Below are 23,487 nucleotides of genomic sequence, written 5' to 3' on the forward strand. Positions count from 1 at the left end.
GGATGCCAACTAGCCTGAGTCCATCTGTGAACTCTAATAGACTGCTAGTACATCCAGTCATTGTGAAACTACCTCCTCCTCCTCCCCCGCCCCCCTCTTCTGTCTCCTTGTGAAGGAAAAATGCCTTGGCTAAGATAGAGTGGTCTGAGACAAAACTCACGTTCCCTGGCTCAGTGATTACGGACCCCCATACCAAGCCTGACAACCTGGATTTGATCTCTGTAACCCATGCCGTAGGAGACAACCCACTCTTGAATGTGGTCCTCCCACCTACATATCTGTGCTGTGGTGCCTTTGCACACACACATTAGATAAAATTTAACTAAAAACCAAACAAAAACCTTGGGCTTTCCCCTGCCCCAGTGCTGTTACAACTGAATGAGAATCAGACTTTCACGGGAAGCCATGAGGCCACTGGGTCCTGGGCTTCCACTGACATTCTCTGATCTATCATCAAGTCTCTAGTGGCACCCGGACACTTGCTGTGGATGCTCTGATTTGGAAGTCACACTTCGAAAACACATTTGTAGGACATGGCAGGTTGGGGGTTTGGTACCCCCACATCATCTTTCTCACCGTGGCCTGTCCTCTAAAGACAATGGTGGTTGCTCTCACAGACCTCGCACCCCCCCACCTCCCCCAACCCCGTCAACTGCTGCAGCACAAAGGAATCATTCTTCAACACTGTTGTGTCAGAAACATTTGAGATCTGGAAGTCATGGGTTTTAGTGTTAATACCAGCCAGGGGTTCAGTCTGTAACGTTCCCTCATTCTCCAGGGCTTGATGGAGACCCAGTAAGAGCGAACGTGGGTGAAGTCTGTGGGGTGTGTGAATTCCAGCCTAACACATTTCCAAGGAAGATGTGTGCCTTCTTGAACTATTTACAAAGCAGGCCAGTTGTGTTTATAAACACCCAGAGTTGCTGTTTAAATCTTGACCCTGGTGCTTACAGTTACCAGTGCAGCTCAGTCGTTAGCTCACCAGTTGCCACGTGAGGCCAATTTACAGCGCTCCTTTTCCCAGTGAGGCGCTGAAGCCCGGGGAGGAGATGGTTTCTCCTTTTGGGAGCCACTCAGAACGCCTGAAGTTAACTTTGTGTTCTGATGGGCTCTTCTCCCTCTGTGTTGTTCGTTTTGAGGTAACCTCTTACAATGTAGCCCAGGCTGGCCTCCTGTTCACCCTCTGTGAGTCCCATTCTCTCAAGTGCCAGGATGCAGATGTGTGCCACCATGCCTGCTCTGATGTACTCGTCCCGTCCTTCGCACCGGCTGGCGTCAAAGTGCAGTAGAGCCAGGAGAAGGCAGGGGAAATGAGTCATGGAGCTCTAGAAGGGTTCTCCCTCCGGAGCGGGGCTCAGTCTGTTCTGTCTCCTCTGCTGATCAGAACCCCAGGATCCTGATGGACAAGAACTACCCACCCCTGCCCGAGATCTAGAGTTCCCCACCATAGGATCATAGTCCCTCCCCTCTTGCTTTGCTTGAATGATTCCCTGATACCTTTAAAACGTTCTGAGAGACGGCTCCTTTTTGAAGAGGCCTTTCTTTGGAAATCGGTTTTAAAATATCCCCCTGGATACATTTTTCACGAGCTTGTTTAAGATGAAGTATCTGCAGTTTGCACCGTGGTTGATGTGTTAGATGATTTTGATTATACCAAGTGAGTTTCTGAGCTAAGGAATAGCCCCAAAGGTCTTTTTTTAAAAAGACTTTAGAGCAGGCTTTTTCAATCTGACATAAAACTTCAGCCCTGAATTTGTAGGTTCAGTGCAAAGCCCGTGTTAGAGGTTCCAAAGGCAGACGTTGTGTTTTAGCAGGTGTTCTTTAAGGGAGCTGCTGTTTGGATGTACCAAGTGGTTCAGGGAGTGATTTTGCAATGACTGATGCCATTTCTGAGTTCTGGAGAGGGTAACAGGGTAGCTTACCCTGGAGAATTGAGCAAGTGTTTCAGCCTCCGGGTCTGATCCTCTGTTCTGAAATGTATCCATCTTTCTGCCCAGAAAGAGTTCATGGTCTCTCGCTCCAGGCATCTGCTTTTGCTCTGGCAAACAGAGCTAATGACAGATGTAAACTGGCTGAGGCCAGACAGTCACTCCTGTGACAATGGGTTGGAACATATGCTGTCCTGTTTCAGGAAGCTTTTGTAACCAAGAACTCAAAAGGGACCACGCCTCCAAGGCCTGCTGCCAGTTCCCTTGTAGAGGACAAGTCCTGTCCCATTAACCCAGTTTCTGTCTTCAGCAGTGGTAGGTACCAGGGAGGTTCACCTTGCTGCTGTTTCAATTCTAGCATTACCTACCCCCCCCCACACACAATATATATATATATTTGAACATATCTCATTTAAAATACTCATAGAACATGTATTCTAACTTGTTTTGCACCATTCGTATGTAATCACTGCTCCGTGGAAAATGGTAGACGCATTTGCTGGAGGAAGCAGTAGTGAGCTTGGATGTCAGCATCTGGAACTTCAGGCATGTTTTGGTTGCCCGGCTTGGGATGTTCTTTGCAGAGATGTAAATACCACAGCGAAAATAATTCCTACAGCCTGAGGAAAGGCACGCTCACGTCACGCATCATCGGCTCATTGCTAGCTCAGACAGCGATCTCAAAATAGTTTGCAGATGTTGCTTTTAGGAAAAAGAGCAAAAGTGGCTAAAGCCACATTTTAGCACCTAGGATTTGATCATTAATAATGGTCTGAAATAGAGAAGAATAGCTCTGTTTTTAAATCTTTGTATGATGAGTGCTGTTCGTGTAGATGTGTACTATATGTGCATGTGTGTGTGCAGATACACATGCTCGTGTGTGCAGATACACATGCTCGTGTGTGCAGAGGGCCAGAGGATGGCTCTGCACCTTATTCACTTGACACTGGGTCCCTCACAGAACTCAAATCTAGGCCAGTGGCCAGCAAGGCCCAGGGATCCTGCTGTCTCCGTGTCACACAGCCCTGGGTTCACAGGTATCTGTGACTACGACTGGCTCTTTACAAAACTTCTAGGGATTTCTTCTGAGGCCTATGCAGCAAGAGCACTCTTACTTGCTAGCCTATTTCTCCTGTTCCTTTTTTCCCTTTAACTTAAGTGCTTTATTAAAATATGACTTAATTCCCATACAGGTCACCCACTTAAAAACATAACTCAGTGACTTTTAGCACATTTAAAGAGTTATGTCATTATTGCTTTAGACATTTTCATTATGCAGGGAAAAAAAAGAGATTGTATACTCCTGATGCCATCGCCAGCCCCAGTCCTCCTTCTTCCCTCCTCCCTCCTCCCTCCTTCCTTCCCTCCTCCCCTCCTCCCTCTTCCCTCTTCCCTTCCCTCTTCCCCTCCCTCCTCCCTCCTCCCTTCCCTCTTCCCCTCCCTCCTCCCTCCTCCCTTCCCTCTTCCCCTCCCTCCTCCCTCCTCCCTCCTCCCTCCTCCCTCCTCCCTCCTCCCTCCTCCCTCCTAAGACTTTCTATAGTTTCTCACCCTCTGGGAGTTTCATCTCCGTGTAGTCTTACAATGCAATCCTTTGTGTCTGGCTCCTTTTTCTCTGCTCACTGTTTCCCAGGCTCTTCTGTGTCGGAGGGTTTACTAGTGACTTCATTCCTTTTACGGTTGTATAAGATGCCACTGTATAGAAATGCCCCACGTTAAGCAGTCTTTTAAACTTCAGAAGACAAAATAAGGGGCAGAAGGGCCATCCAAGTATATCCAGTTCCTGTAGGGTTCATCACAAGTCACATAGTTTAACACGGGTAAAGGGAAGTTTGACAAGGTTACTGTTGCAGGTAAAAGAACAGTGAGAGAGTCAGAAATATGTTTAGATTTCTCATAGCTACCTTATACAGTTCTTTCTTGTATTATACTTTGTTTTGTTTTGTTTCATTTTGAGGCAGCCTCACTTTGCAGCCCTGGCTGACCTAGAACTCACGATCTAGACCAGGCTGGGCTTGAACTTGCAGCCATCTTCTAGTCTCTGCCTCCCAAATGCACCATATAGTCTCATATCCGAGAAAAGGGCAGCACTCTCTCCTACTTGTAAGATGACCCATAGATCGATAAGGCCTAGAGAGTGGGCTTTGTGGAAGAAGTCTGGCAAGGGGAGTGCTGAGTGGGGACAGCTAGGTGCTTCCTTGAAGAGGCTTGATGTAAGGCTATCACTCGGTGTTGGGCGCGAGTGCTTTCCTCGTCCTGGAGAAGAGGGCGAGGTTGGCATCTGAGGAAGACCATGCTCGGGATCTCAAGTGCATTGTACAGAGTATATGGGCAGCAGGTGGTGCGACAACCTCTGAGAGTCGGCAGCTGGCTTCCCTCCTGCCCTGGCAAGTCCTAGCCATAGCTAAACACCAGGGACCCTTCTGTCTCTTCTGCCTAAGCAGGAGAGCTTTGCTCCTCAACCTGAGCTCTGTAGGAGAGAATGGCTTCTCCTTGACATGCAGAGGGAATTGTTTGGTTTTCTGTTGCTGTGGTAAAGCCCCAGGACCCAGGCAGCGTATAGAAGGGAGTTAATTTGTCTGACAGTCCCACGGTCCATCCTGGCAGGGAAGCATGACAAGTGGCAGGGATGGTGATTGGAGGAGGAAGCTCAGGGCCCACATCCTCACATCCTTACTGGCGAGCGTAAGCAGAGAGAGTGAGCGAGAATAGGGTTGCGTCCACCCACAGTGATGTACTTCCTCCAGTAAGGCTTATAAGCTCATAACCTCCTTGTGACCTCTCCACAGTGCACCACAGACGGCGAATCAGATGTTTAGATACCCGAGCTTATGGGGGACGGGCTCATTCGGACCTCCACACGGAGACACACAGTGAGCAGTTAGTTTGCTAATGTAAAGTATAGTATTTTAAAATGTAGGCTCTGGGGCCTGGTAAAAGCATAAACATTAGGACTAGGATTTGGACTCCCAGAGCCGTGCGAATGCTGGGTGGCACAGCGGCCAACCTGTAATTACAGCTTAGGAAGGCAGAGAGGAAGGCCTCAAAGAATAGCTGTAATGAAAGTCATGGATCTGATCACGAGCCCCTGCCTCAAAAGACTAACCTGTAAGAGAGATCCAGGATGACTAATATTAGCCTTAGGCCTCCATACAAGTGTGCGAACCTGTGAGTGCGAGTGTGCACACGCGCTCGCGCACGCACACACACACACACACACACACACACACACACACACACCTTCTCCCCCCCCACACACACACACGCCTGCCCTCACACATGGGAACATATCCACGCATACCCAACCGACACACACCTATGTAAACCATCTGGATACCTCTGCATTTAAGGCTCTCATACCTGAGTAGTGTCAAAGGGTTACTGTAATGAGATGCTGCATGTGTGGAGGGATTCCTGGGCCTCTCCAGCCTGATCTTTCTGGTGGGAGCTCAGGTTGAGCTGCACAGCAATCACCTGCTGTGCCTTTTGAGTTTTAGAATGTCATTCGTAAGCATCTGTTGATCTCCTTTCCTTTGTGGCATTGGCAGGGAAACATTTCGGATCTGAGGACATGACTTCTCAGTGTCAACTGAGCTAGGTAGATGTGGTGATGTTCCTAAGGCCACTGCTCTGCCTTTGATTGTAACTTCTTAAGAAATCCAAAATAAAGTTGAGAAATACCAATAACCTAATCACCAGAATCTCCCGAGTACCCTTCCATGCTCTCCTGACAGACTTTAGTTCCTTAGAGTGAAATAAGCCTCCTGTAGAAACGGAGGTCTCACGCCGATGACGGTTTTACTAAAGGCAACTTGGTAAAGAGCAGACAAGACCTTTCCCTCTCACCTTTTCAGTGGTTGCCTTGAGCCCTGGGATTTGGACCATGGCCTGAGTTTGCCTAAGCACAGCCTTCCTCCCGTTTCCCCTGCAAGTGTCCCTTTCGGGTCTTACATCTGTAACTGACAATGTATTTTATTCTTCTTTCAGGAATTCTTTCTAAAAGCAGTGTGAGCAGCTACAGGTTGACATGTTGGATTTGCAGTGCAAAGCCAACATAAATAAGAAGTAGCTGTGTGTGTGTGTGTGTGTGTGTGTGTGTGTGTGTGTGTGTGTGTGGTGGTCACCGATGAAGGCATTTTCCCTACTGATGCTGGCCTAGGCAGGACAGAGGACAACTCTAGGGATGTTCATGTAGGCCACTTAACTTCTTGCTCGCCCAAAAGCATTCCTTTTTTGTCTTGCAGAAATTCTGTATCTAAAGTGGCCTTCAGAACCAGACGTGTTGAGTAAACAGTTGAAATGTCAGCCTCCTCAGTTACTCTGGAGGAAGGAGAATTAAGCCATCTGAACCATGTGTGTCTTCAGTATGCTGGCTCTGAAGACAGCAGAAGAGCCTTTGTTTCTTGGGTCAAAGCAGATGTGCTCAGCCGGCCATCTTAATTTCTTTTGTATGGTTTGGCATATATTTCAGCTGCTTTGAAATGTTGAAAAGGTTTCAAACCAAATTCTGGGAAAAACAAAATGAATTGATTTTTTTTTTCATAACTGAGTTTCTCGGTTCAGACAATTTGTGAACGAGTATCTTCGGAAATTAATACATTTATTTAACACCATTTGGATGTTTCTTCAAATTCATTGTTAGTCTTTCGGCCAGATGTTTAATGTATATCTGAATTGTACTAGATATCTGTTTAGCATACATGAGAGAAGAATGCTGAAATGCTAAAATATTTTGATATTAATGTTCAATGGAGGAAAGGCTGTGAGCTAACCTTTTCTCTTCCAGGCACAAACCCCTGCAATTTCTAGGTGTGTGTTCCCAACTCGGCCTCACCTTTCTTTACTAATACGTGCCTTTATAGGCCAAGCATTTTGAGTTTACATGGACAAGAGCATTATTAGTAAATAAATGTTCAGTTCGAACTGGCTTTCATGTGGACCTGTTTCTCTTAAAGCTGGGCCATCTTTTGCCTCTATTTCTTTACCTGCTGAACAATCATTTTCTAACAGAAAGGAGGGATTAAAGTGCGCTGTTCTTAGAGAGCAGCAACCGTTATACACGCCTGTAATGTGTAGGTGATGTGTGGCAGGTCTTGGGTTTTTTTTCCTCCAGCTATTAAAGTGAAAGGCAAAAATACTTTTTAAATGATTAAAATAAAGGTTGAGTTGGTGCTTTTCTGTGTGGTGTCATTTTTATCCTCCTGGGTGATATTTCTAAGTTACCACGATGTGCTTGGCAGGGTGGCAGTTGGGTCCTGCACTGTCGGGTGGTGCCGCTGCAGTCATGGACAAGGATTGGCTTTTCTGCACATCCCTGGTAAGGATCAACTCCAGGAATTTAGACTGGTTGTGGTGGCATGTGCCTGGCATCCCAACACTCAAGAGGCAGGTGGATCTCTGAGTTCAAAGCCAGCCTGGTGTACAGAGCAAATTGTAGGGTAGCCAGGGCTGTTTGTTATACAGAGAAACCTGTCACAAAAAACAAATCAGTAACAGCAAAACATTAGGAACTGCGTTTGCTCTTAGTGTCTACAGCAAAGAAGAGTGTTCAGTCTTTTCGTAAGCACGCTTCTTAAATAGGAAAAGAAAAATATTTTTCTTATTATTATGAGTTAATACTCATTAATACCGTTCACTTGGGGAAATTCTGGACCAATCTGTATGTATTCTGCATTTCTTGTGGCGCCCATTTACTTTTAAATTCCTGTCATCGGCGATAGTCAAATGGCACCAACTTGTTTTCCATAGGGTACTGGTGGCAGCATTGTCATATCTTGCTGTTTTTAACTAACGTTGAGTTGCCTGCTTTTGAGTCTGAGATGAGGAAGGATATACTTTTCAGCCTTGCTAGTGGAATAGGAAAGAGGGTGAGAGTTCCAGGCTGGGCCTGGTGAAAATCTCGACACCCGTCCATCACCCATAGAGAAGCCTGTGTGTAGTAACCATCATCTGGATTTTCAGCACCAGTCACACTGGTGATGCAGCTGATTGTAGATTCTTTGATCCAATGCAATACAAGAAGCTAATCCAGGGAAGATGATGCCTGTTCTTGATGGCCAAGGTCTTAGAGAATGGTTTTTGTTTGTTTGTTTGGCTTGGTTTGGTTTTAATGTCAGTAGACTCCGTGGAACTAGGTGTCAGTCTTCCTGCCTGCTAGGGTGTGGTCGAGAAGGAATGAAAGAGACTTGGCAGGTCCATTCTAGAACATTTTGTCTCACACCCAGCAATGATTGTCACCCTTGAATGACTTTAGGGCGGTTTTTAATGTTGCAGAAAAGCTTGGTGTGAGGGGAATTGCATCCAGATCCTGTTGGGTCTTAACAGTACTTACACATCAGCGTTCGATGTTCTTTAACACCTACATGCTGACTCCTGGAGGTTCCCAGGACATGGCATTCCTCCATCAAGAATTCTGGGAGAACAACGTACGTATGTAGTCTGGTCCCGTCTTTTATTTTTGTCACATCAGGGCATTTAATAATCACTACTGTTATTTTATGGACCAAAGGCAATTTAGTACATGCCCAACAACAAAGATGCAGTCTCAGAGTAAATGACAGTCTTTCACATGGAAATAACTCATCCAGATGAGTAATTTTGTCATCTTACTATTGACCGTTGAAAAATTTGTCTTGGTTCAGGACATGGAAATTCTGTAGATAATTCAACAGTATGGATCTATTATTTATCTGAACAAAACATCTCAGGGAAAGGTCTCTACATCTGTGGCCAGCACTTTAAGTATTCTCGCTCTCCTGCTTAAAGATGAGGTTTGATCATGTTAACACATACATTTTTTATTTGTTGTTGTTTATAAGTATGTATTTGGTGTATGCATGCGAGGGGGTGGGTATGTGTGTGCATGCATGAGGGCAAGAGTGTGTGTGAATATGGGGGGAAGGGGTCCGTAATTAGGGGTCTTTTATCTCTCTACCTCCTCACCTTTTGAAATAGTCTCTCACCACGCCTGGAGTTCACTGGTTGGCTAGGCGGGCTGGCCAGTGACTCTGGGGAATTTGCCTGTCTCTGTTTCTCACTCCTGGCTCTGAGGTTACAGATCCATGCTGTCATCACAGACCTTTACACAGATCCCGTGGATCCAGTCACATTCTCGGCTTTCTCCGCAGGCATTTAACGCCTGAGCCAGCTCTCCAAACACCTCAACGTTTTGTGTTAAATCATCAATTAATTGTTTTTATTGAGATAATTAAAATCACTCCCATTTGAGGACGTAAATAGATAAAATTCCTTTGAATTTCTTTATTTGAATAAAATCTAACTGGATCGTTTATATATTTTATAGGCAATATAAAGAATGGTGACTAGAAATCCTTTATTTCTTAACTGTTCTTTGAATCTTTTAAAGTCTGGACAACTCGATATAATAACTGCTTGGGGAGAGATGGCTCAGTGGTTAAAAAGTCTGACTGCGGGCTGGAGATGGCTCGGCGGTTAGGAGCACTGACTGCTCTTCCAGAGGTCCTGAGTTCAAATCCCAGCAACCACATGGTGGCTCACAACCATCTGTAACGGGATCTGATGCCCTCTTCTGAAGTGTCTGAAGACAGCTACAGTGTACTTGTAGATAATAAATAAATCTTTTAAAAAAACCAAAAACAAAAAATAAAACCTCTGACTGCTTGCTCTTCAGAACTTGGATTTGATTCCCAGCATCCTCTACCTGTAACTCCAGTGCCAAGGGAGATCCCACGGTCTTCCTTCTCCGGCCTCTGTAAGCATTGCGGTCACATGGTGCACAGACCTACATCCTTGCAGGCAAGTTACCTCTATACAAAGAACTAAAAGAAAATAAATCTCGAAAGCAAAACGAGATTGCTTGGGGCCACAGATGGCTTGGTGGCTGAGTCCCTGGTGCTCTTGCAGAGGACCAGAGTGTTTCCCTACATCTTTGTCAGGTGACTCCCATCCACCTGTGACTCAAGTTGCAACAAACACGTAGCCCTGCTTAAAAAATAAAATTAAAATCCTAAAACAAAAGAAAGCCTGCTGCTTGAGGATTCTATTCCAGACAACACTTTTTTATTCAACTCACCAAATGTTCGATTTTTTTTCTTTTAACTTCATTAGTGTATATTGATTATACAAGATTATACAAAGTAACGAGTTCTTTGTTTCCTTGCGTGCATGTAACTTTTGTCTTTAATCCTACCAGAGCTCTCACAATTTTGGTTAGGTGGTTCTATAATTTTAAAGGCAAAAGGTAATGCACAAGGTGAAACTCTGAGTAAGTGGTTGCATACAAATGAGATATCAGAATCCAGTCTGTGCCAGTTTTATGTCCTGAGGGGTTACCAGGACACCTTCTGTTTTTCACAACAGCAGCCAGACGTTAAGTTCTGGTAGGTGAATTTAAGTCATAAAAAGCTAAATCGAGTAAGTTTTCTTGCTTCATTTAAAAATATTCTTTTCTTTGAGCCACAGTTGGTTTCATAACCGCGTGTTTCCCAGTGTGCTTGTGAATGTAAGAAAAGACAAGAGCTAGGTAGACACATTCTTGGGTAATGGAAAAGAAATAAATCGTATACCGCGGTTTCATTTTCCCTTTCAGGATCATTGATCTCTGGCTTGCTTACTTTACTAAAGTTCCCAGAAGATGAACGTCTGTGTTAATGTCTGGCATGGACACAGTGGTCAAATATGCGTGTTACTGCGGTTTATGTAAAATAAACCCCCCTCCCTCAGCACTGGAGATGTCTCAGCAGTCAGGAACATTTGCTGTTCTTGCAGAGGACGCAAATTCAGTTTGTTGCACCCACATTGGGGCAGCTCACAATGCCTGTAAATTCAGGTCCAGGGGATCTAACACCCTCTTCTGGCCTCAATGGGTACGTACATGCATGTGGTACACAGACATACCTATAGCCACTCATACACACACATATCAAATAAATAAAATCTTTTAAAACAAAACCCTCACAACCAAGTGATCAACTAGGATCAATTAAAACATATATTTTTTTTTTCGGACCTGAGGACCAAACCCAGGGCCTTGCGCTTGCTAGGCAAGCGCTCTACCACTGAGCTAAATCCCCAACCCCCATATATTTTTTAAAAGTAGATACATACCTGTGTAGTCCCAGCAGGAGACTTGAACACTGAGCCCCAGATTGGACCTACCCAGTACTCAAAAAAGAAAATGGTGTGGGTGTGATGGTTCAGCAGGTAAAAGCACATGTCGTATAAACAGGAGACCCAAGTTTAGATCCCTGCGTCAAAGGAAGACCGCATGCACTGCTGGGTAGAGACAGGGAGAGCTGGGGTTTGCTCTCAGCTGGGTGAAAAATGGGGAGCTTCATGTTCAGAGAACGCCTGGAAGAGAATGATTTTCTTGCATTATAATTTGAGAGAAACACTCTAGAGATCTTTGGAGAACAGTGGATTAAAGGATAAAGAATCCTCCAAGTACATTTGGGGGAGAGTGGAGGGACAGTGAGTTGGTTGCAGTTAGCCAGGACCAGATTTGCTGAGTGAGGAGGGAGTCCCTATCCATGACCCCCTTTCCCTGTTGTGTGTCATCGGCTGAATTAAAATGAAGTAACATGGGTTAAGTGTTTGCAGTGCTTATGTAATTGTATAATTAGTATTTACGGCTGTCCTCACTTACCCTTCCCAGGTAAACTTGTACAAGGTAATTTGATGCTATTAATAAACGTTAGAGGACCTAGAAGCTTCACAGTTAAGCATTAACTTTCTGTTCCCATGACTGTTTTACCTCGTGACTTGGTACTCAGTATGCTCTGCAAATCCTTAATGCGGTTATAAAATCCTGTTTGATTTTAACTCAACTTTTGGTAATAGGTAGGCAACACAGATTGTGTCAGTATCAGTTAATAATTTAGACAAAGAAGGTGGGAGCAGGCTGGGGAGATCCTGGGTATCGAAGAGCATTTGCTGCTTTCCCAGAGGAACCGAGGTTGGGTCCCAACACCCACCTCAGTGGCTCACAACCTCCTATAATTCCATTGCCAGGGAATCCAACCCCCTCTTTTAGACATTTTGAATACGTGTACACAGGTGACATACAAATACACAAAATACATACATAATACATAGATGACCAGGCCCTTATGGGGCCCAGCAGATAAAGAACCATTTTATAATGAAAAAATGGAATACATCCGGATGCAGCCCAGCGGCCCTCAGGTTGGCATGGCCCCACAGATAGCTGGTTCACCTCCGATTTGCCCAGCACATATGTGACCTTGGACAAGTGACTTAAGCTAGCTGGTTTTCATACTTCACTTATAAAAATTGACAGAAGAATCTCACATTCCCAGAGAGCCGATTGCCAGATGTAACCTAGGTATCTGGCAAGTTATATCGATCAGAGTTGCCATAGTTCACATGTGCACATAGACAATTTATACACAGTATGCACACATGCATGTCAGACTGAGTCACTAAGTCATGTGAAGGCAGGTGAGGCGCACACTTTAAGATGGAACCTGTGGAAGGTTCCCCAGGTCTGAAGGTCAGTGCTGGGTCGGCAAGCCTGTCAGGGGGCGTGCATCTCAGTGGCAGCCTCGTAGCCTCCTGGAGCCCAGATCTTTTGCCGTGTGGTGGTGGAGGACACTTGGAGCGATTAGTTTCTGTCTCTGCTCATCTTTTGATTCATTCACTTTACCACTTCTCATGCACTGTCTCCTCTGTTCCTCGAACATTCCTGGGTTCAGGGTATGGCGTCAACACACTGAACAAAAGAGCTTTCAGCAGAGTTGGGCCAGGAGTGACCTAACCCCCGTCACAAGACTACGAAATTATAGTTATTTCAGCTTGGGTAAGCCCAGGGGCTTACTGTCTAATGTGAGCTATTATGTACAAAGGGTTTTCTATGAAATGATCTGTCAGAAGGCTTTCCCGTAGGCTGCGAATCCAGGATCACACCAGCCACCTGCTTTCCTGCCTCTCACGCAGTGCCATCCCCTCTCCGGCCCTTCCTAGCAAGATCAGTCCCGTGCTTTCGAGATTGAGCCCTCTTTGTCTAGTGATCAGATATGGTGTGGATCTCAGCAGGGAAGACCATGACTGTCCCTTAGTGAAGGAACTTAAGTGAGTGTATGCTTAAAAAAAAAATTTAAAAAATCAAGTCTCTAGCTCTCTGGGGTCTGGGAAAGTGAGGCCAGGACAAAAAGACCATGGGCTTTCTTTTAGACACACTGACAAAGCTTATTAATGAGGAACTGCATGAGAAAAGGCGGTGTAGAAGTCAGCGTCCATTGTTAAGAGTTCAGATAGAACCTAGCTTTGCTGCAGGAGCCCGACCTCGTCATGGGTGTCCTGCCCATTATGTCTGGGGCATTCAATTTGGGTCCGTGAGGCCTGGGAGACTGACGTGAATGCCTTTCCCTCTGTGAGAAGTGGCCAACGTTACACCTTTGCTACTGAAAGTTGATCTCTGTCTTTACTTTTCTATGCATGCCTGGGCATCATTTAAAGGGAATTTACATGTCCGCAGACAGATTTTGGTGTTCTTAAGTAAAATTTTTTTTAAGGTTTTGAAAATCTAGAAAATCTTCCATGGAATTTTGGCCTACTTAACAGAACTTCCCATTTTGTTAGTAACTTGTTCTGACCTTTGTACAGAAGTGTTTTGTTCGTTGACTGGGCTCAGCTCAACTCACAAAGTAATTTTCCACGACATGCCAGCTTCTACCATGTAGCGAGCAGGTTTTAACAGCTTTAGCCTTGAACTCACTTGGAAATGTGCGTGTTGGCTGACTAATTTCTTCTTCCCAGGTAGCCTTTCAGGTTGTTGTTGGTGTGTGAATACTTACATCCTTAGCTTGAGTGACTTGCACGTATTGGTGCCGTTTGGAGAACTGTTATTTGAAGTGTGGACTGATAGCTTGCCTCCTTTGCCCTCTACTTTGATTTCAGTCTCCCTCTGGAAGATGTGCATGCCTTTCTGTGCTCGATGTGTTATGGTGAACCAGCAGCAGCCCCGCTTCTGGCCACAAGTACTAAAAACAGCACTTTCAAGAGGCCTTCTGAGCATACAGAGAATCCGGTGTTACTCCTGTTGTAACACAGGGTAAAACATTCAACAGCTGGATAGATGGGCTATCCTGTGCTGCTGGTCGTTCTTGATTCCATTGGTTAGTAGCAAACCTGCCCAGAGGTGTCACAGCAGCATTCTGTTCTCAGTTGTACCAGTCCGTTCATCTTTTGCTGGGTCCCTCGTGTCCATTTCATCCTAACTGCCTGTCCTCTCTCCAGACCCCTTTTATATAAGTTTTGTTTTGCTATAAAGCAGTTTCATAGAACTTATTTGGTAAAAATGTATAGTTTGGTGAGTTTTAAAAAAATATGTTCCAGGGCTGGAGAGATGGCTCAGCGGTTAAGAGTACCCGACTGCTCTTCCAGAGGTCATGAGTTCAATTCCCAGCAACCACATGGTGGCTCACAACCATCTGTAAAGAGATCCGATGCCCTCTTCTGGTGTATCTGAAGACAGCTACAGTGCACTTATATATAATAAATAAATAAATCTTAAAAAAAATATGTTCCAGAGATATGTAGTCATCAGCAGAAGCAATTTTATAACATTTATGTCTCTGTATGAGGTTGTATGGACACATGCCTGCAGATCCCTGAGGAGACCAGAAGAGGGCGTCAAAGCCCTGAAGCCAGAATTACTGTTGGTCTTGAGCTAGCCAACATGGGTGCTAATAACTGAATTTATATGCAGTATATACTCTTAACCACTGAGCAATCTCTCCAGCCCCAACTTTCAATTTTAACCCATCCTCCCTCCCTCCCTCCCTCCCTTCCCCGTCTTCGTTTTAGGACATTTCAGATAGTTATGTAGTATGTGGCAGTTTACATGTGTCCTCCTTCAGGCTGCTGCTCAATGTTTTCGGGGCTCACCCATGTCGTCATATGCATCAGCATGTCATTCCTCTTGACAGCTGAGTAACAGTACAGTGTGTCCCGTTGAAGTTTTTTCTACCCTTTGGCTAATAGTGTTGGTGTGAATACTTGTTTAGTGTGGGTGTTTGTTTTCGATTCCCTCGGGTATCTGTTCCTAGAAGTGGAATTGCCAGGTCACGTGGCAACTCCACTTGACCTTTTCAGAACTGCCAAACTGCTTTCCAAAGCATCTGTACCACGGCACACGTCCACATACATGCCTGGGGATCAACTCACACAGCTTTCAGAACCGTTTACATGACTATCAAGAGGTCAGGGAAACAGAGAATTTTGTTTCATTTGATTTGGCTTTTGAGGCAGCCTTGCTACAGCCCAGGTTTGGCTCTGACTCAGAGCCCTCCTGTTATGGCTTCCCCAGTGCTGGTAATGTAGGCTGTACCACCAAGTGTGCTGAGACTTGTTTCTGATTTCGAGGGGACTCTGCCCTGAGTATAGTTTTTCTTTCTCCCATAACCCTTGTTTGCACCCATGTCCTTTGGGGCATTTTACTGTCACAGCCTTTCCTCTGCTCCATCGGGAGGAGGAAGTCTCTTGTGTGGGCGTGGTCGCTGAACACTGCCGGTGGTCTTTATGTTTGCCTCGGTGAAGAGATGAAGGTAGTGCAGGTGAGGTCAGAATGCGCCTGTACTAATGCTGCAAGGGAAGCGGGAGGCAGGTGCTTTGATAGCAAGCTGTGTGTGCAACAGAGCAGGGAGGAGCCTCTCATTGGACCTATGGACCATTTGGTTGTGACTGAGAGTGCTCCTTTACTTCTATTCTAAGCCTACATGTGAAGATGTGCCAACAGAAGGGAAAGAGACCCAGGCTCCCTTTAGAGGAAGCCCAGTGAGGGGTGGACGCTGTAAGGATGATGATATCAAGAAGCTCAGTCATGGGTTTACACCCTTTGTTTTCAGAGACATTTACCGCCATTGCCTGTCCCTCCCACCCCCGACTTGAGTGTAATTTGCTCTTGCTGCAAATACCAGGAAAACCATCTTACCTCCTGCTATTAACTCTTGTGTTGTTTTCTGAGGCAGGGTTTCCCGGTGTAGACCTGACTGTCCTGGAGCTCTCATGTGACCCTCACACTCAGAGATTCATTTGCCTCTGCCCACTGAGTGCTGGGATTAAAGACATGCTCAGCCCGCCCCGCTTACCTTCTCTTAGGTTCTTAACAGTGCTGCTGTCTTTAAGAGAACTTCACTTTGATAGCCTTTATCCCTGCCCTACCCCACCCTAAGCCTTCTACTGCCTTCTCTTCCCTTTTTCAGGGGTTCAGATCTCTCTATAGATGCCCTGGGCCATGGGGCAGGGCCAGTCCATGGGGACATTGTGGGAAGAGAATTCTCTCATGTTCCACGTTCCTGCTGCGTTTCTGGCCTTGGTGCCGTTTAGTTTTTGTGCCCTAAGTTTGAGCCAAGTGAACCTTCCGCCCCGCTCTGTACATATTTTAACAAACAAAACAGCCAAAATTGACTTTTGGGTTTTGTCTAGAATCTGGAATCAATCAGGCTCTATTTTACCCCTCTAGATTATTACATGCCTTGCGTGTTGTCTCTTCCTTGCCACTTAGAACCATGCTCACTTGACCAAGGCAGCCTAAAAAGAAGCCTAGTGCTTAAAGCAAAAGCAAAATCGATTTTGACCGTTTTTAAAACCCGGGGCTCCATGTTCACTGAAGAAAGGCCACATCGTGGTGGTCTTCACTCGTGTGTCAGTCGGTGCCCATGGAAGCCAAAAGAGAGCAGCAGATTGCCTGCAGCTGGAGGGACACGTGGTGATGCGAGCCACCTGGATGAAGATGGCAAGAACTGAGCCTGGGCCTCCAGCAAGAGCAACACATGCTTCTCACCTCTGAGCCTTCGCTCCAAGATCCTGTGTCTGCCCTCATCATGCCCAGCTTAAGGCAAATTCAGGGCAAGCAGAGGCTGCAAAAAAATGAGCCACAGCTCAGCCTTTGCAGTCAGGTTTAGACAACAAACTCTGCTCCTCTTGAATGAGTACAGGGCCAGTGATGGCTGGGCAGGTGTGTGCTTCCCTTCGGCAGGCTGTTGCTAAGTAACCAATATCGTATAGGATGAAGTGATGGGGAGCTAGGGTGTTTCTGTACATCTCAGTCAAGCATGGTCCAGCAGCAGGGCCAGCAAGCGAGATGCAGTGGTTATCCACACTCCTGCTTTGGTCACCACAAAGTCATCCTGCCCCATTTCCCACTCGGTCTTTGGCAGCATTGGATTGTCACCCACTGCTCCATGAACTGAAAGCCTTATTATCCCCAGTACTAGAAAGAGATAAGAAGGGTGAGAAATGACATTTTGGGTGGTGAGTGTCACAAGAGGCTTTTGTCTGGGCGTTAGCCCTGGCAGAGATACAAGGTGAATAGCTGGGTGGGACCTGGCAGGATAGGAATGTCCCCAGTGCCATTTTCAAAGGGACTGTTACTCAGCTGTAGGCAGAGATGACCTGGCAGAAGCATCAGGAACCTTAGGAAGATGCTGGAGAGAAACCACATTAAAGGATTGAGGCTTAACTTGGAAGCAGTCTGTGAGGGACTCTCAGTCAGGGATCAGATCCTACAACAGATAACGGTCGAGTCATCAATTCAGACCTCTGAGCTGCTTCCTGGGGTGCCTGGGAGTGCTGGCTCCTCTATGACGATACTCTTCCTACATGAGAGTCCAGGCTTCTAATGACCCTGTGTCAAAGATGAGGACAGTGGGAATAGAAGTCCCCACTGGGCCACTGAAGTTCCTGTGGGGGTCAGGACCACCAGAGTCCATCTGGCTTACATTTGAGCAATGCCTGCTTCATAAGGCGGGAAGACTACAGTAGCTCCTGGGCAATGCCAGCTGCATCTGGAAATACACTTAGATTATTGATTAGAAATCATGATACTAAGATGTCTTTAAAATGTTACTAACAGCACAGCACAAAAGCTGAGTACATATGTTATATGTATATATTTTACAGAGTTGTACATATGTGGGGGTGGCAGATGGCTTCTGATGGGGTCAGTTCTGTCCTCCTCCCCAGGCTTGCAAAGTAAACATGGTGGCTACCAAGGCTGAGGGATCTTAGGTTGTCAGGTTTCTGACTCAGGGAGCAGTGAAGGAGTCATCCCTTAGGAACTAAAGCATACGTGCCTGGCTGTGCCCTTTGAGACCTGGGAATATGGGCGTGTGCCACCACAACCAGATTTAGCTTCTTTATAATTAAACTCTTTGTTTTGATGTGATTTCGCATCCATACTCATTTGTAAGCAATTATAGAGAAAGCTCCCAGGAAGCATTTGGCAAGTCTCCTTCCCAAAGGACAACTGACCCAGAGAATTTAGCACAGCAAGACACTGAGACCTGGAGTTATACCAGGGCATTTCCTGGGGCAAGGCAACCCCTCAACTGCCCTTTACTGCCAACTCCCGGCTCTCCTGCTGGTCCCTCCCTAAGCTCTTCTTGCTGTGCAACGCTGTCATTTCAAGAGCATAGGAGAAGTAGAATCCCACAGCCTGGAATATTCCCTGGCTGCCTTGTTTCAGCTTCGGTTATCAGGAATAAAGCTGACGTGAGCCATTTGTGTGAGTGTGTGCGCGCGCGCGCGCGCGCGCGCGTGTGTGTGTGTGTGTGTGTGTGTACATGTGTGTGTCTGTATGTGTGCATGCTTGTGTGTGTGTCTGTGTGTGTGCACATGCTTGTGAGTGTCTGTGTGTGTACATGTTTGTGTGTGTATGTGTGTGTGCATGCTTGTGTGTGTGTGTGCATGTGCGTGTGTGTGTTTGTCCAAACAGAAGTTTCCTTTTATCTAGAATCAGTGCCCAAGTTGCTGGTGAGCGTGTGTGCTTTTACAATGTAAAGCGTTGTAGTATGTAGGTGTGGACTACAATTGCTGCATGGTTTCTCTTAGGTCTGTGATAAGGAAGACATTATCATACAGCCTTGTTTCCCGCACACCCAGTTCTTCGGTGTGAGGAGACTGGGCCTAAAGGAGGCTGTACACACACACACACACACACACACACACACACACACACACACACACACACACACATACACACATACACACACATACACATATACACACACACATACACACATACACACACATACACACAAACACACACACACACACCCTTTCTTGATAGTCTGAGCCTACATGACAGTAGAAGTAACAAGAAGGCTTCTAGTGAGACACGTCTGATTTTTCTTTGCCCTGCAGATTCTCCTTAGAAATGATGACCATTTTCCTTCCTGAGGAACGTAATGTAGTTCAGTACTTCAGAGAAATGGGGTCCACAGGCACAGGAGCACGGTCTGGGAGAGGAATAATTGCAAGCTCTGTGGCACAGGAGGGAAATTATTATTAACTGTAGATTTCAAGGTAGTGAGTAGATTATGGATATTAGCAAGTCACAGAAACAGTAAGAGGTTGGGTGGTGGATTTAGCGGTTATCCTGACCAGGCTGTTGTGCACAGGAAATGCATGTAGATGTCTTCACCGTGCACCTCAGGAAGATGTGCATTATCTCCCACATCAGAAATTAAAAAGAAACATGTGCACCCGCCGCTCATCTTAAAAGGCACACACTCTCTGATCGTATGCCTAAATTCAGTTTTGAGGTCTGGCTTTTTCTAAAATTAAATATCCTGATATTTGAGAGACGGGGTTGCTATTCAATCTAACTATTGTGCCAGTTACTGTACAGGCTCACTCCTGTGCCTAAGAGGGGACAGTCCACAACTGAACACGGAGACAGGGCACAGGGACCTGTCCTAGCCCTGTTCTGTGTCCCCACGCCAGCCCTCTCACTTGTGTCTGGTACCAGATTGTCCACCCGGGTACAGCTGCTCTGGGAGATACTGTGGAACTCACAGTCCTGTTCTCAGGGAATACCTCATCCTGGGAAACACAGCAGGAACCCAGAGGCAGAGACTGACACTCAGGCCATGGTGGAGGCCTACTGGCTGGCTTCCCCTGGCCTGCTCAGCCTGCCTTCTGACGCACCTCAGGATCACCTGCCCAGGGATGGGTAGTGGTGGTGGGATGCTCACTGCTTGCAATGGAAGGAATCTGTTAATATCACTCTGTACTGTAAAAACATTCCACAGAAGCATGGGGGGACCAGGTTCCATGCAATAGCTATACTATTTTGAGATTAAAAATAGCTTGATTAAAATGACAAGTCTTTGTGTTAGATGGTAGGGACACCCCAGCACCCAGAGGCAGAGGCAGAGGCAGAGGCAGAGGCAGAGGCAGAGGCAGAGGCAGAGGCAGAGGCAGAGGCAGAGGCAGGTGAATCTCTGAGTTCCAAGACAGCCTGGTCTTACAGTGTGAGTTCCAGGACAACCAGGACTACATAGAAAGACCCTATCTTAGAACCTTTGACATTGGCTGTGGCTTTTTGTCATCGACTTTCTTGGGTGTGCATAGACGTCTGACCATGGGGATGTTGGGACACTCCTCCATCAGGTGCCTTGGCGCTCATACTAAATCATAGCTTATGTGTTCCCAGAATTCCTGGCCCCTTCCCACTTGATGCCAGGAGCACCTTCCTCTGCTCCCCTATGTCCTAAGTACAAATCTTTCCAGACATTGTCCATTGGTCCTTGAGAGGAAAACTGAGATCTGCTGCTCTAAGCTATTGTGAGATGAAGTTGCTGGGATCCAGGTCATCCTATGTCCCGTGTGCTGATCATGGTAGGATTTTTTTTTCCATTTTTAATTCTCTTCAGTTGGAAAAGATATGTATTTTTGTCTGATGTCCTAATGGCATTGGTAAAAGGAATCTATTAATATTATTCTGAGCTATAAAACCTGTCACAAAAGCATGAGGAAAGGTGTTCTGTGCTGTGTCTGTGTGGTTTTAAGCTAAAAATAACTTGAGGGCCCAACTAATTTCTGACTAATCAATGTGGACCATGTCTTTTCTGCTTGCATCCAGAAGTGAACCCAGCCCAGACCAGCCTCTCAGAGTTGTTTTTTAAATTATGTTGATGGGCTCCTCGTGTCTCATTCTCTCCAGCAATCTGGTCAACTCATGACCATTGGTTCATGCTTCTGCAAGAGGGCTATTTGTTCCAAGACCCCATTTCCTCTCAGTTGATTTCCTGCCTATTAATCTTCCTTGTTTGCTCATTTCTCTCTCTTTAAAAAAATTGTTAGTTATTTATTTATTCTATATAGGTATATGTGCAGAGGTTATAGGACAACTTGTAGCGTTGGCTTTTATATCTATCATGAACATCCTTATGGCTAGCATTCTCTCTCTCTCTCTCTCTCTCTCTCTCTCTCTCTCTCTCTCTCTCATCAGCACATCAATCCCTGAACCATACTCAGGATCTTCAACTTGCAGCAAGTCTTTTCCTGTTTATTAACCAATCATGCATACTTAAGACCATTGTTTTTTTAGATTTTTGGGTTGTTGTTGTTTTTCCTTGAAACTCTCTACCTAACTCATCTTTCACATGGGCTCATACATCACCTTGCTTTTCCCAATGAAATAAGAAATACATACACACATACATACATACATACATACATACATACATACATACACACACATGCATGCATGCATGCATACATACGAACATACATACATGTCTTCTTGTAGACTACCTCTAACATGGAGATGTAGTCAATATGTATATATACATATTGTGGCTATTAGAGACTATATGTTATTTCTAAAAAGCCAAATAAATATAACACACGAACTTTCAATATTTAAATCCTGTCTGTCTGCAGATTTTAAGATGCACACTCAGCCTATGCAGACAGCATGCTTTAGGAAAGCGGTGTGTGCAGTGGGAAGAGAGAATCCAGTGCTGGTTGGGCCTGAGGGCCTGAGGTGGGAACTGGACGTGCTGGCTTGATGCTCTTCTTTCCTGAAAGATCTTTGGAGGTGACTTGTATTGAACTCAGAGGAGCTTTGAGACCACAGAGCCTTGAGCAGTTTCTCAGGGCTGTTTTTGACCATGCTCGTCATTTCTAAGGAGTGGCCTCCTGACGGAAACACAAGACCCTGTGTCCACTGCTGAGCTAAGCAGGAGCTGACCAGGTACCTTCTGCCCTGCACCCTCATCAGCACACTCTATGGAGTGCCCTCTAGGGGTGCTTCTAGAACACCAGCCTGGATTGGCACCCTGGAGGGAAGCAAGCTAGAGAAGGGCATGGGGCTTGTCTAGGCCGCCCCAAGGCTACTACATCCATTGCTGGCCCATGTATCTTTCATTTTCTCCTTGGTGGTTATGACTCAATATGAAAGGCCATGAGTTAACTGCTTCTGGGATGTCCTGGTGCCCGTTTTCTTTATAACTGTTTTTCTGGGTGTGTGCACCCCACCTACACTCCCTCAGCAGCCTGGGGTCTCCATCCAGCTCATTGTGCTTATGTGGTAGGGTGGGCCCCTCTATCACCTGAGGTAGGGCAACAGGGCTCTCTCCTGAAGTGAAAGTTCACCAGACAGCATCTAGGGGAAGTAATTCTACCTCAGGAGAGAAGGGTGTGTACTTGTACTGGCCTGGGGACGTTTCTCAGGGCGGGTTTGGAACAACTTTTGTGGTACATCTGGCATAAGTACCGTTATTGAAGTTTTATTTTGTTCTAGAAAAATAAAACATGCCACTTGTACCAAAACCGCTGGGTTGGCAGTTTGGCCGTTCTCAGAGTGTTGTTCTCTTTTATAAGAATATACCATTTGTTGCAATGCAGGCAGCTGGTTGATACTTGATTTAAAATCCCAAATCAAGAACCTCTTCAAACATGGCAGAAACGGTTTCGTGTGCATGCCTATGCACATTTGTGTGTGTGTGTTTCATGTTATTTATATTCTTTTTAAAATAATCTTTTGGTAGTCTTGTTTTATTTATGGGAAGCTTGCATAGCTTAAAAACTATTAACTCTGTTCTAATAGCAAGGATATAGCTGAACTTAGACCTCGGTTTTGATTTCCTATACTGCAAAAACAAATCCAAACTCTGAACGTAAATGAAGATATGGACTCCATAGTAAAAATCACTTTTAGATGTGTATTTATGTGTAAAGTAGGTTGGACTTGGTCGACAAACAGAACATAACTTGCTGTGTTGAAATCTCTGGTCATTTGTGGTACATGAGCACCATGTAGTTCAGAAATAATCCAGTAACGAACCACACCATGTGAGCGTTGCTTGACATACATGCTACTACATGTGTGTGGTACTCATCGCTCTCGCTTGGATGCATGAGGTAGATCATCTGATAAACCAAGAATTCACTCATGGTACACGCCCTGATGGAGAAGGAGTACTGACAACATTGTCTACACATTGATGTAATGGTTTGTGACAGTCTTGTAACACATGGAGGGAATATTTAAACTGCTGGAATAATAATCTGTATAGTTTAATATACTTAAATTGAAGAATTTTACTATGAAGTTTTGATGCTACCATATGATTCAGAATGAAACGGTCAGAAACACAAGTCCCCGCCTAAAAGAGCCTCATCAATTTCTTTTGAAAAAATTATTTTAGATTTATGTTTTTATTTTATGTGCGTGTGTGTCTCGCCTGCCTGTGTGTATGAGCCTGGCACCCTTGAACTTCAGAGGAGGGCATCATCAGGTCACCTGGAACTAGAGTTATGGGTGTTTGGA

The 23,487-nt window shown here is 45.5% G+C and overlaps 1 protein-coding gene across 1 annotated transcript in view; it reads left to right on the forward strand.

Moving 5' to 3' along the window:
- Positions 1-23,487, forward strand: part of Myo10 (myosin X) — a 204,606-nt gene that overhangs the window by 69,065 nt on the left and 112,054 nt on the right. The gene's annotated exons all lie outside the window — the stretch shown is intronic.

The sequence above is a fragment of the Rattus norvegicus genome, chromosome 2 (genome assembly GCF_036323735.1).
Source record: "Rattus norvegicus strain BN/NHsdMcwi chromosome 2, GRCr8, whole genome shotgun sequence".
Classification (NCBI taxonomy): Eukaryota; Metazoa; Chordata; class Mammalia; order Rodentia; family Muridae; genus Rattus; species Rattus norvegicus.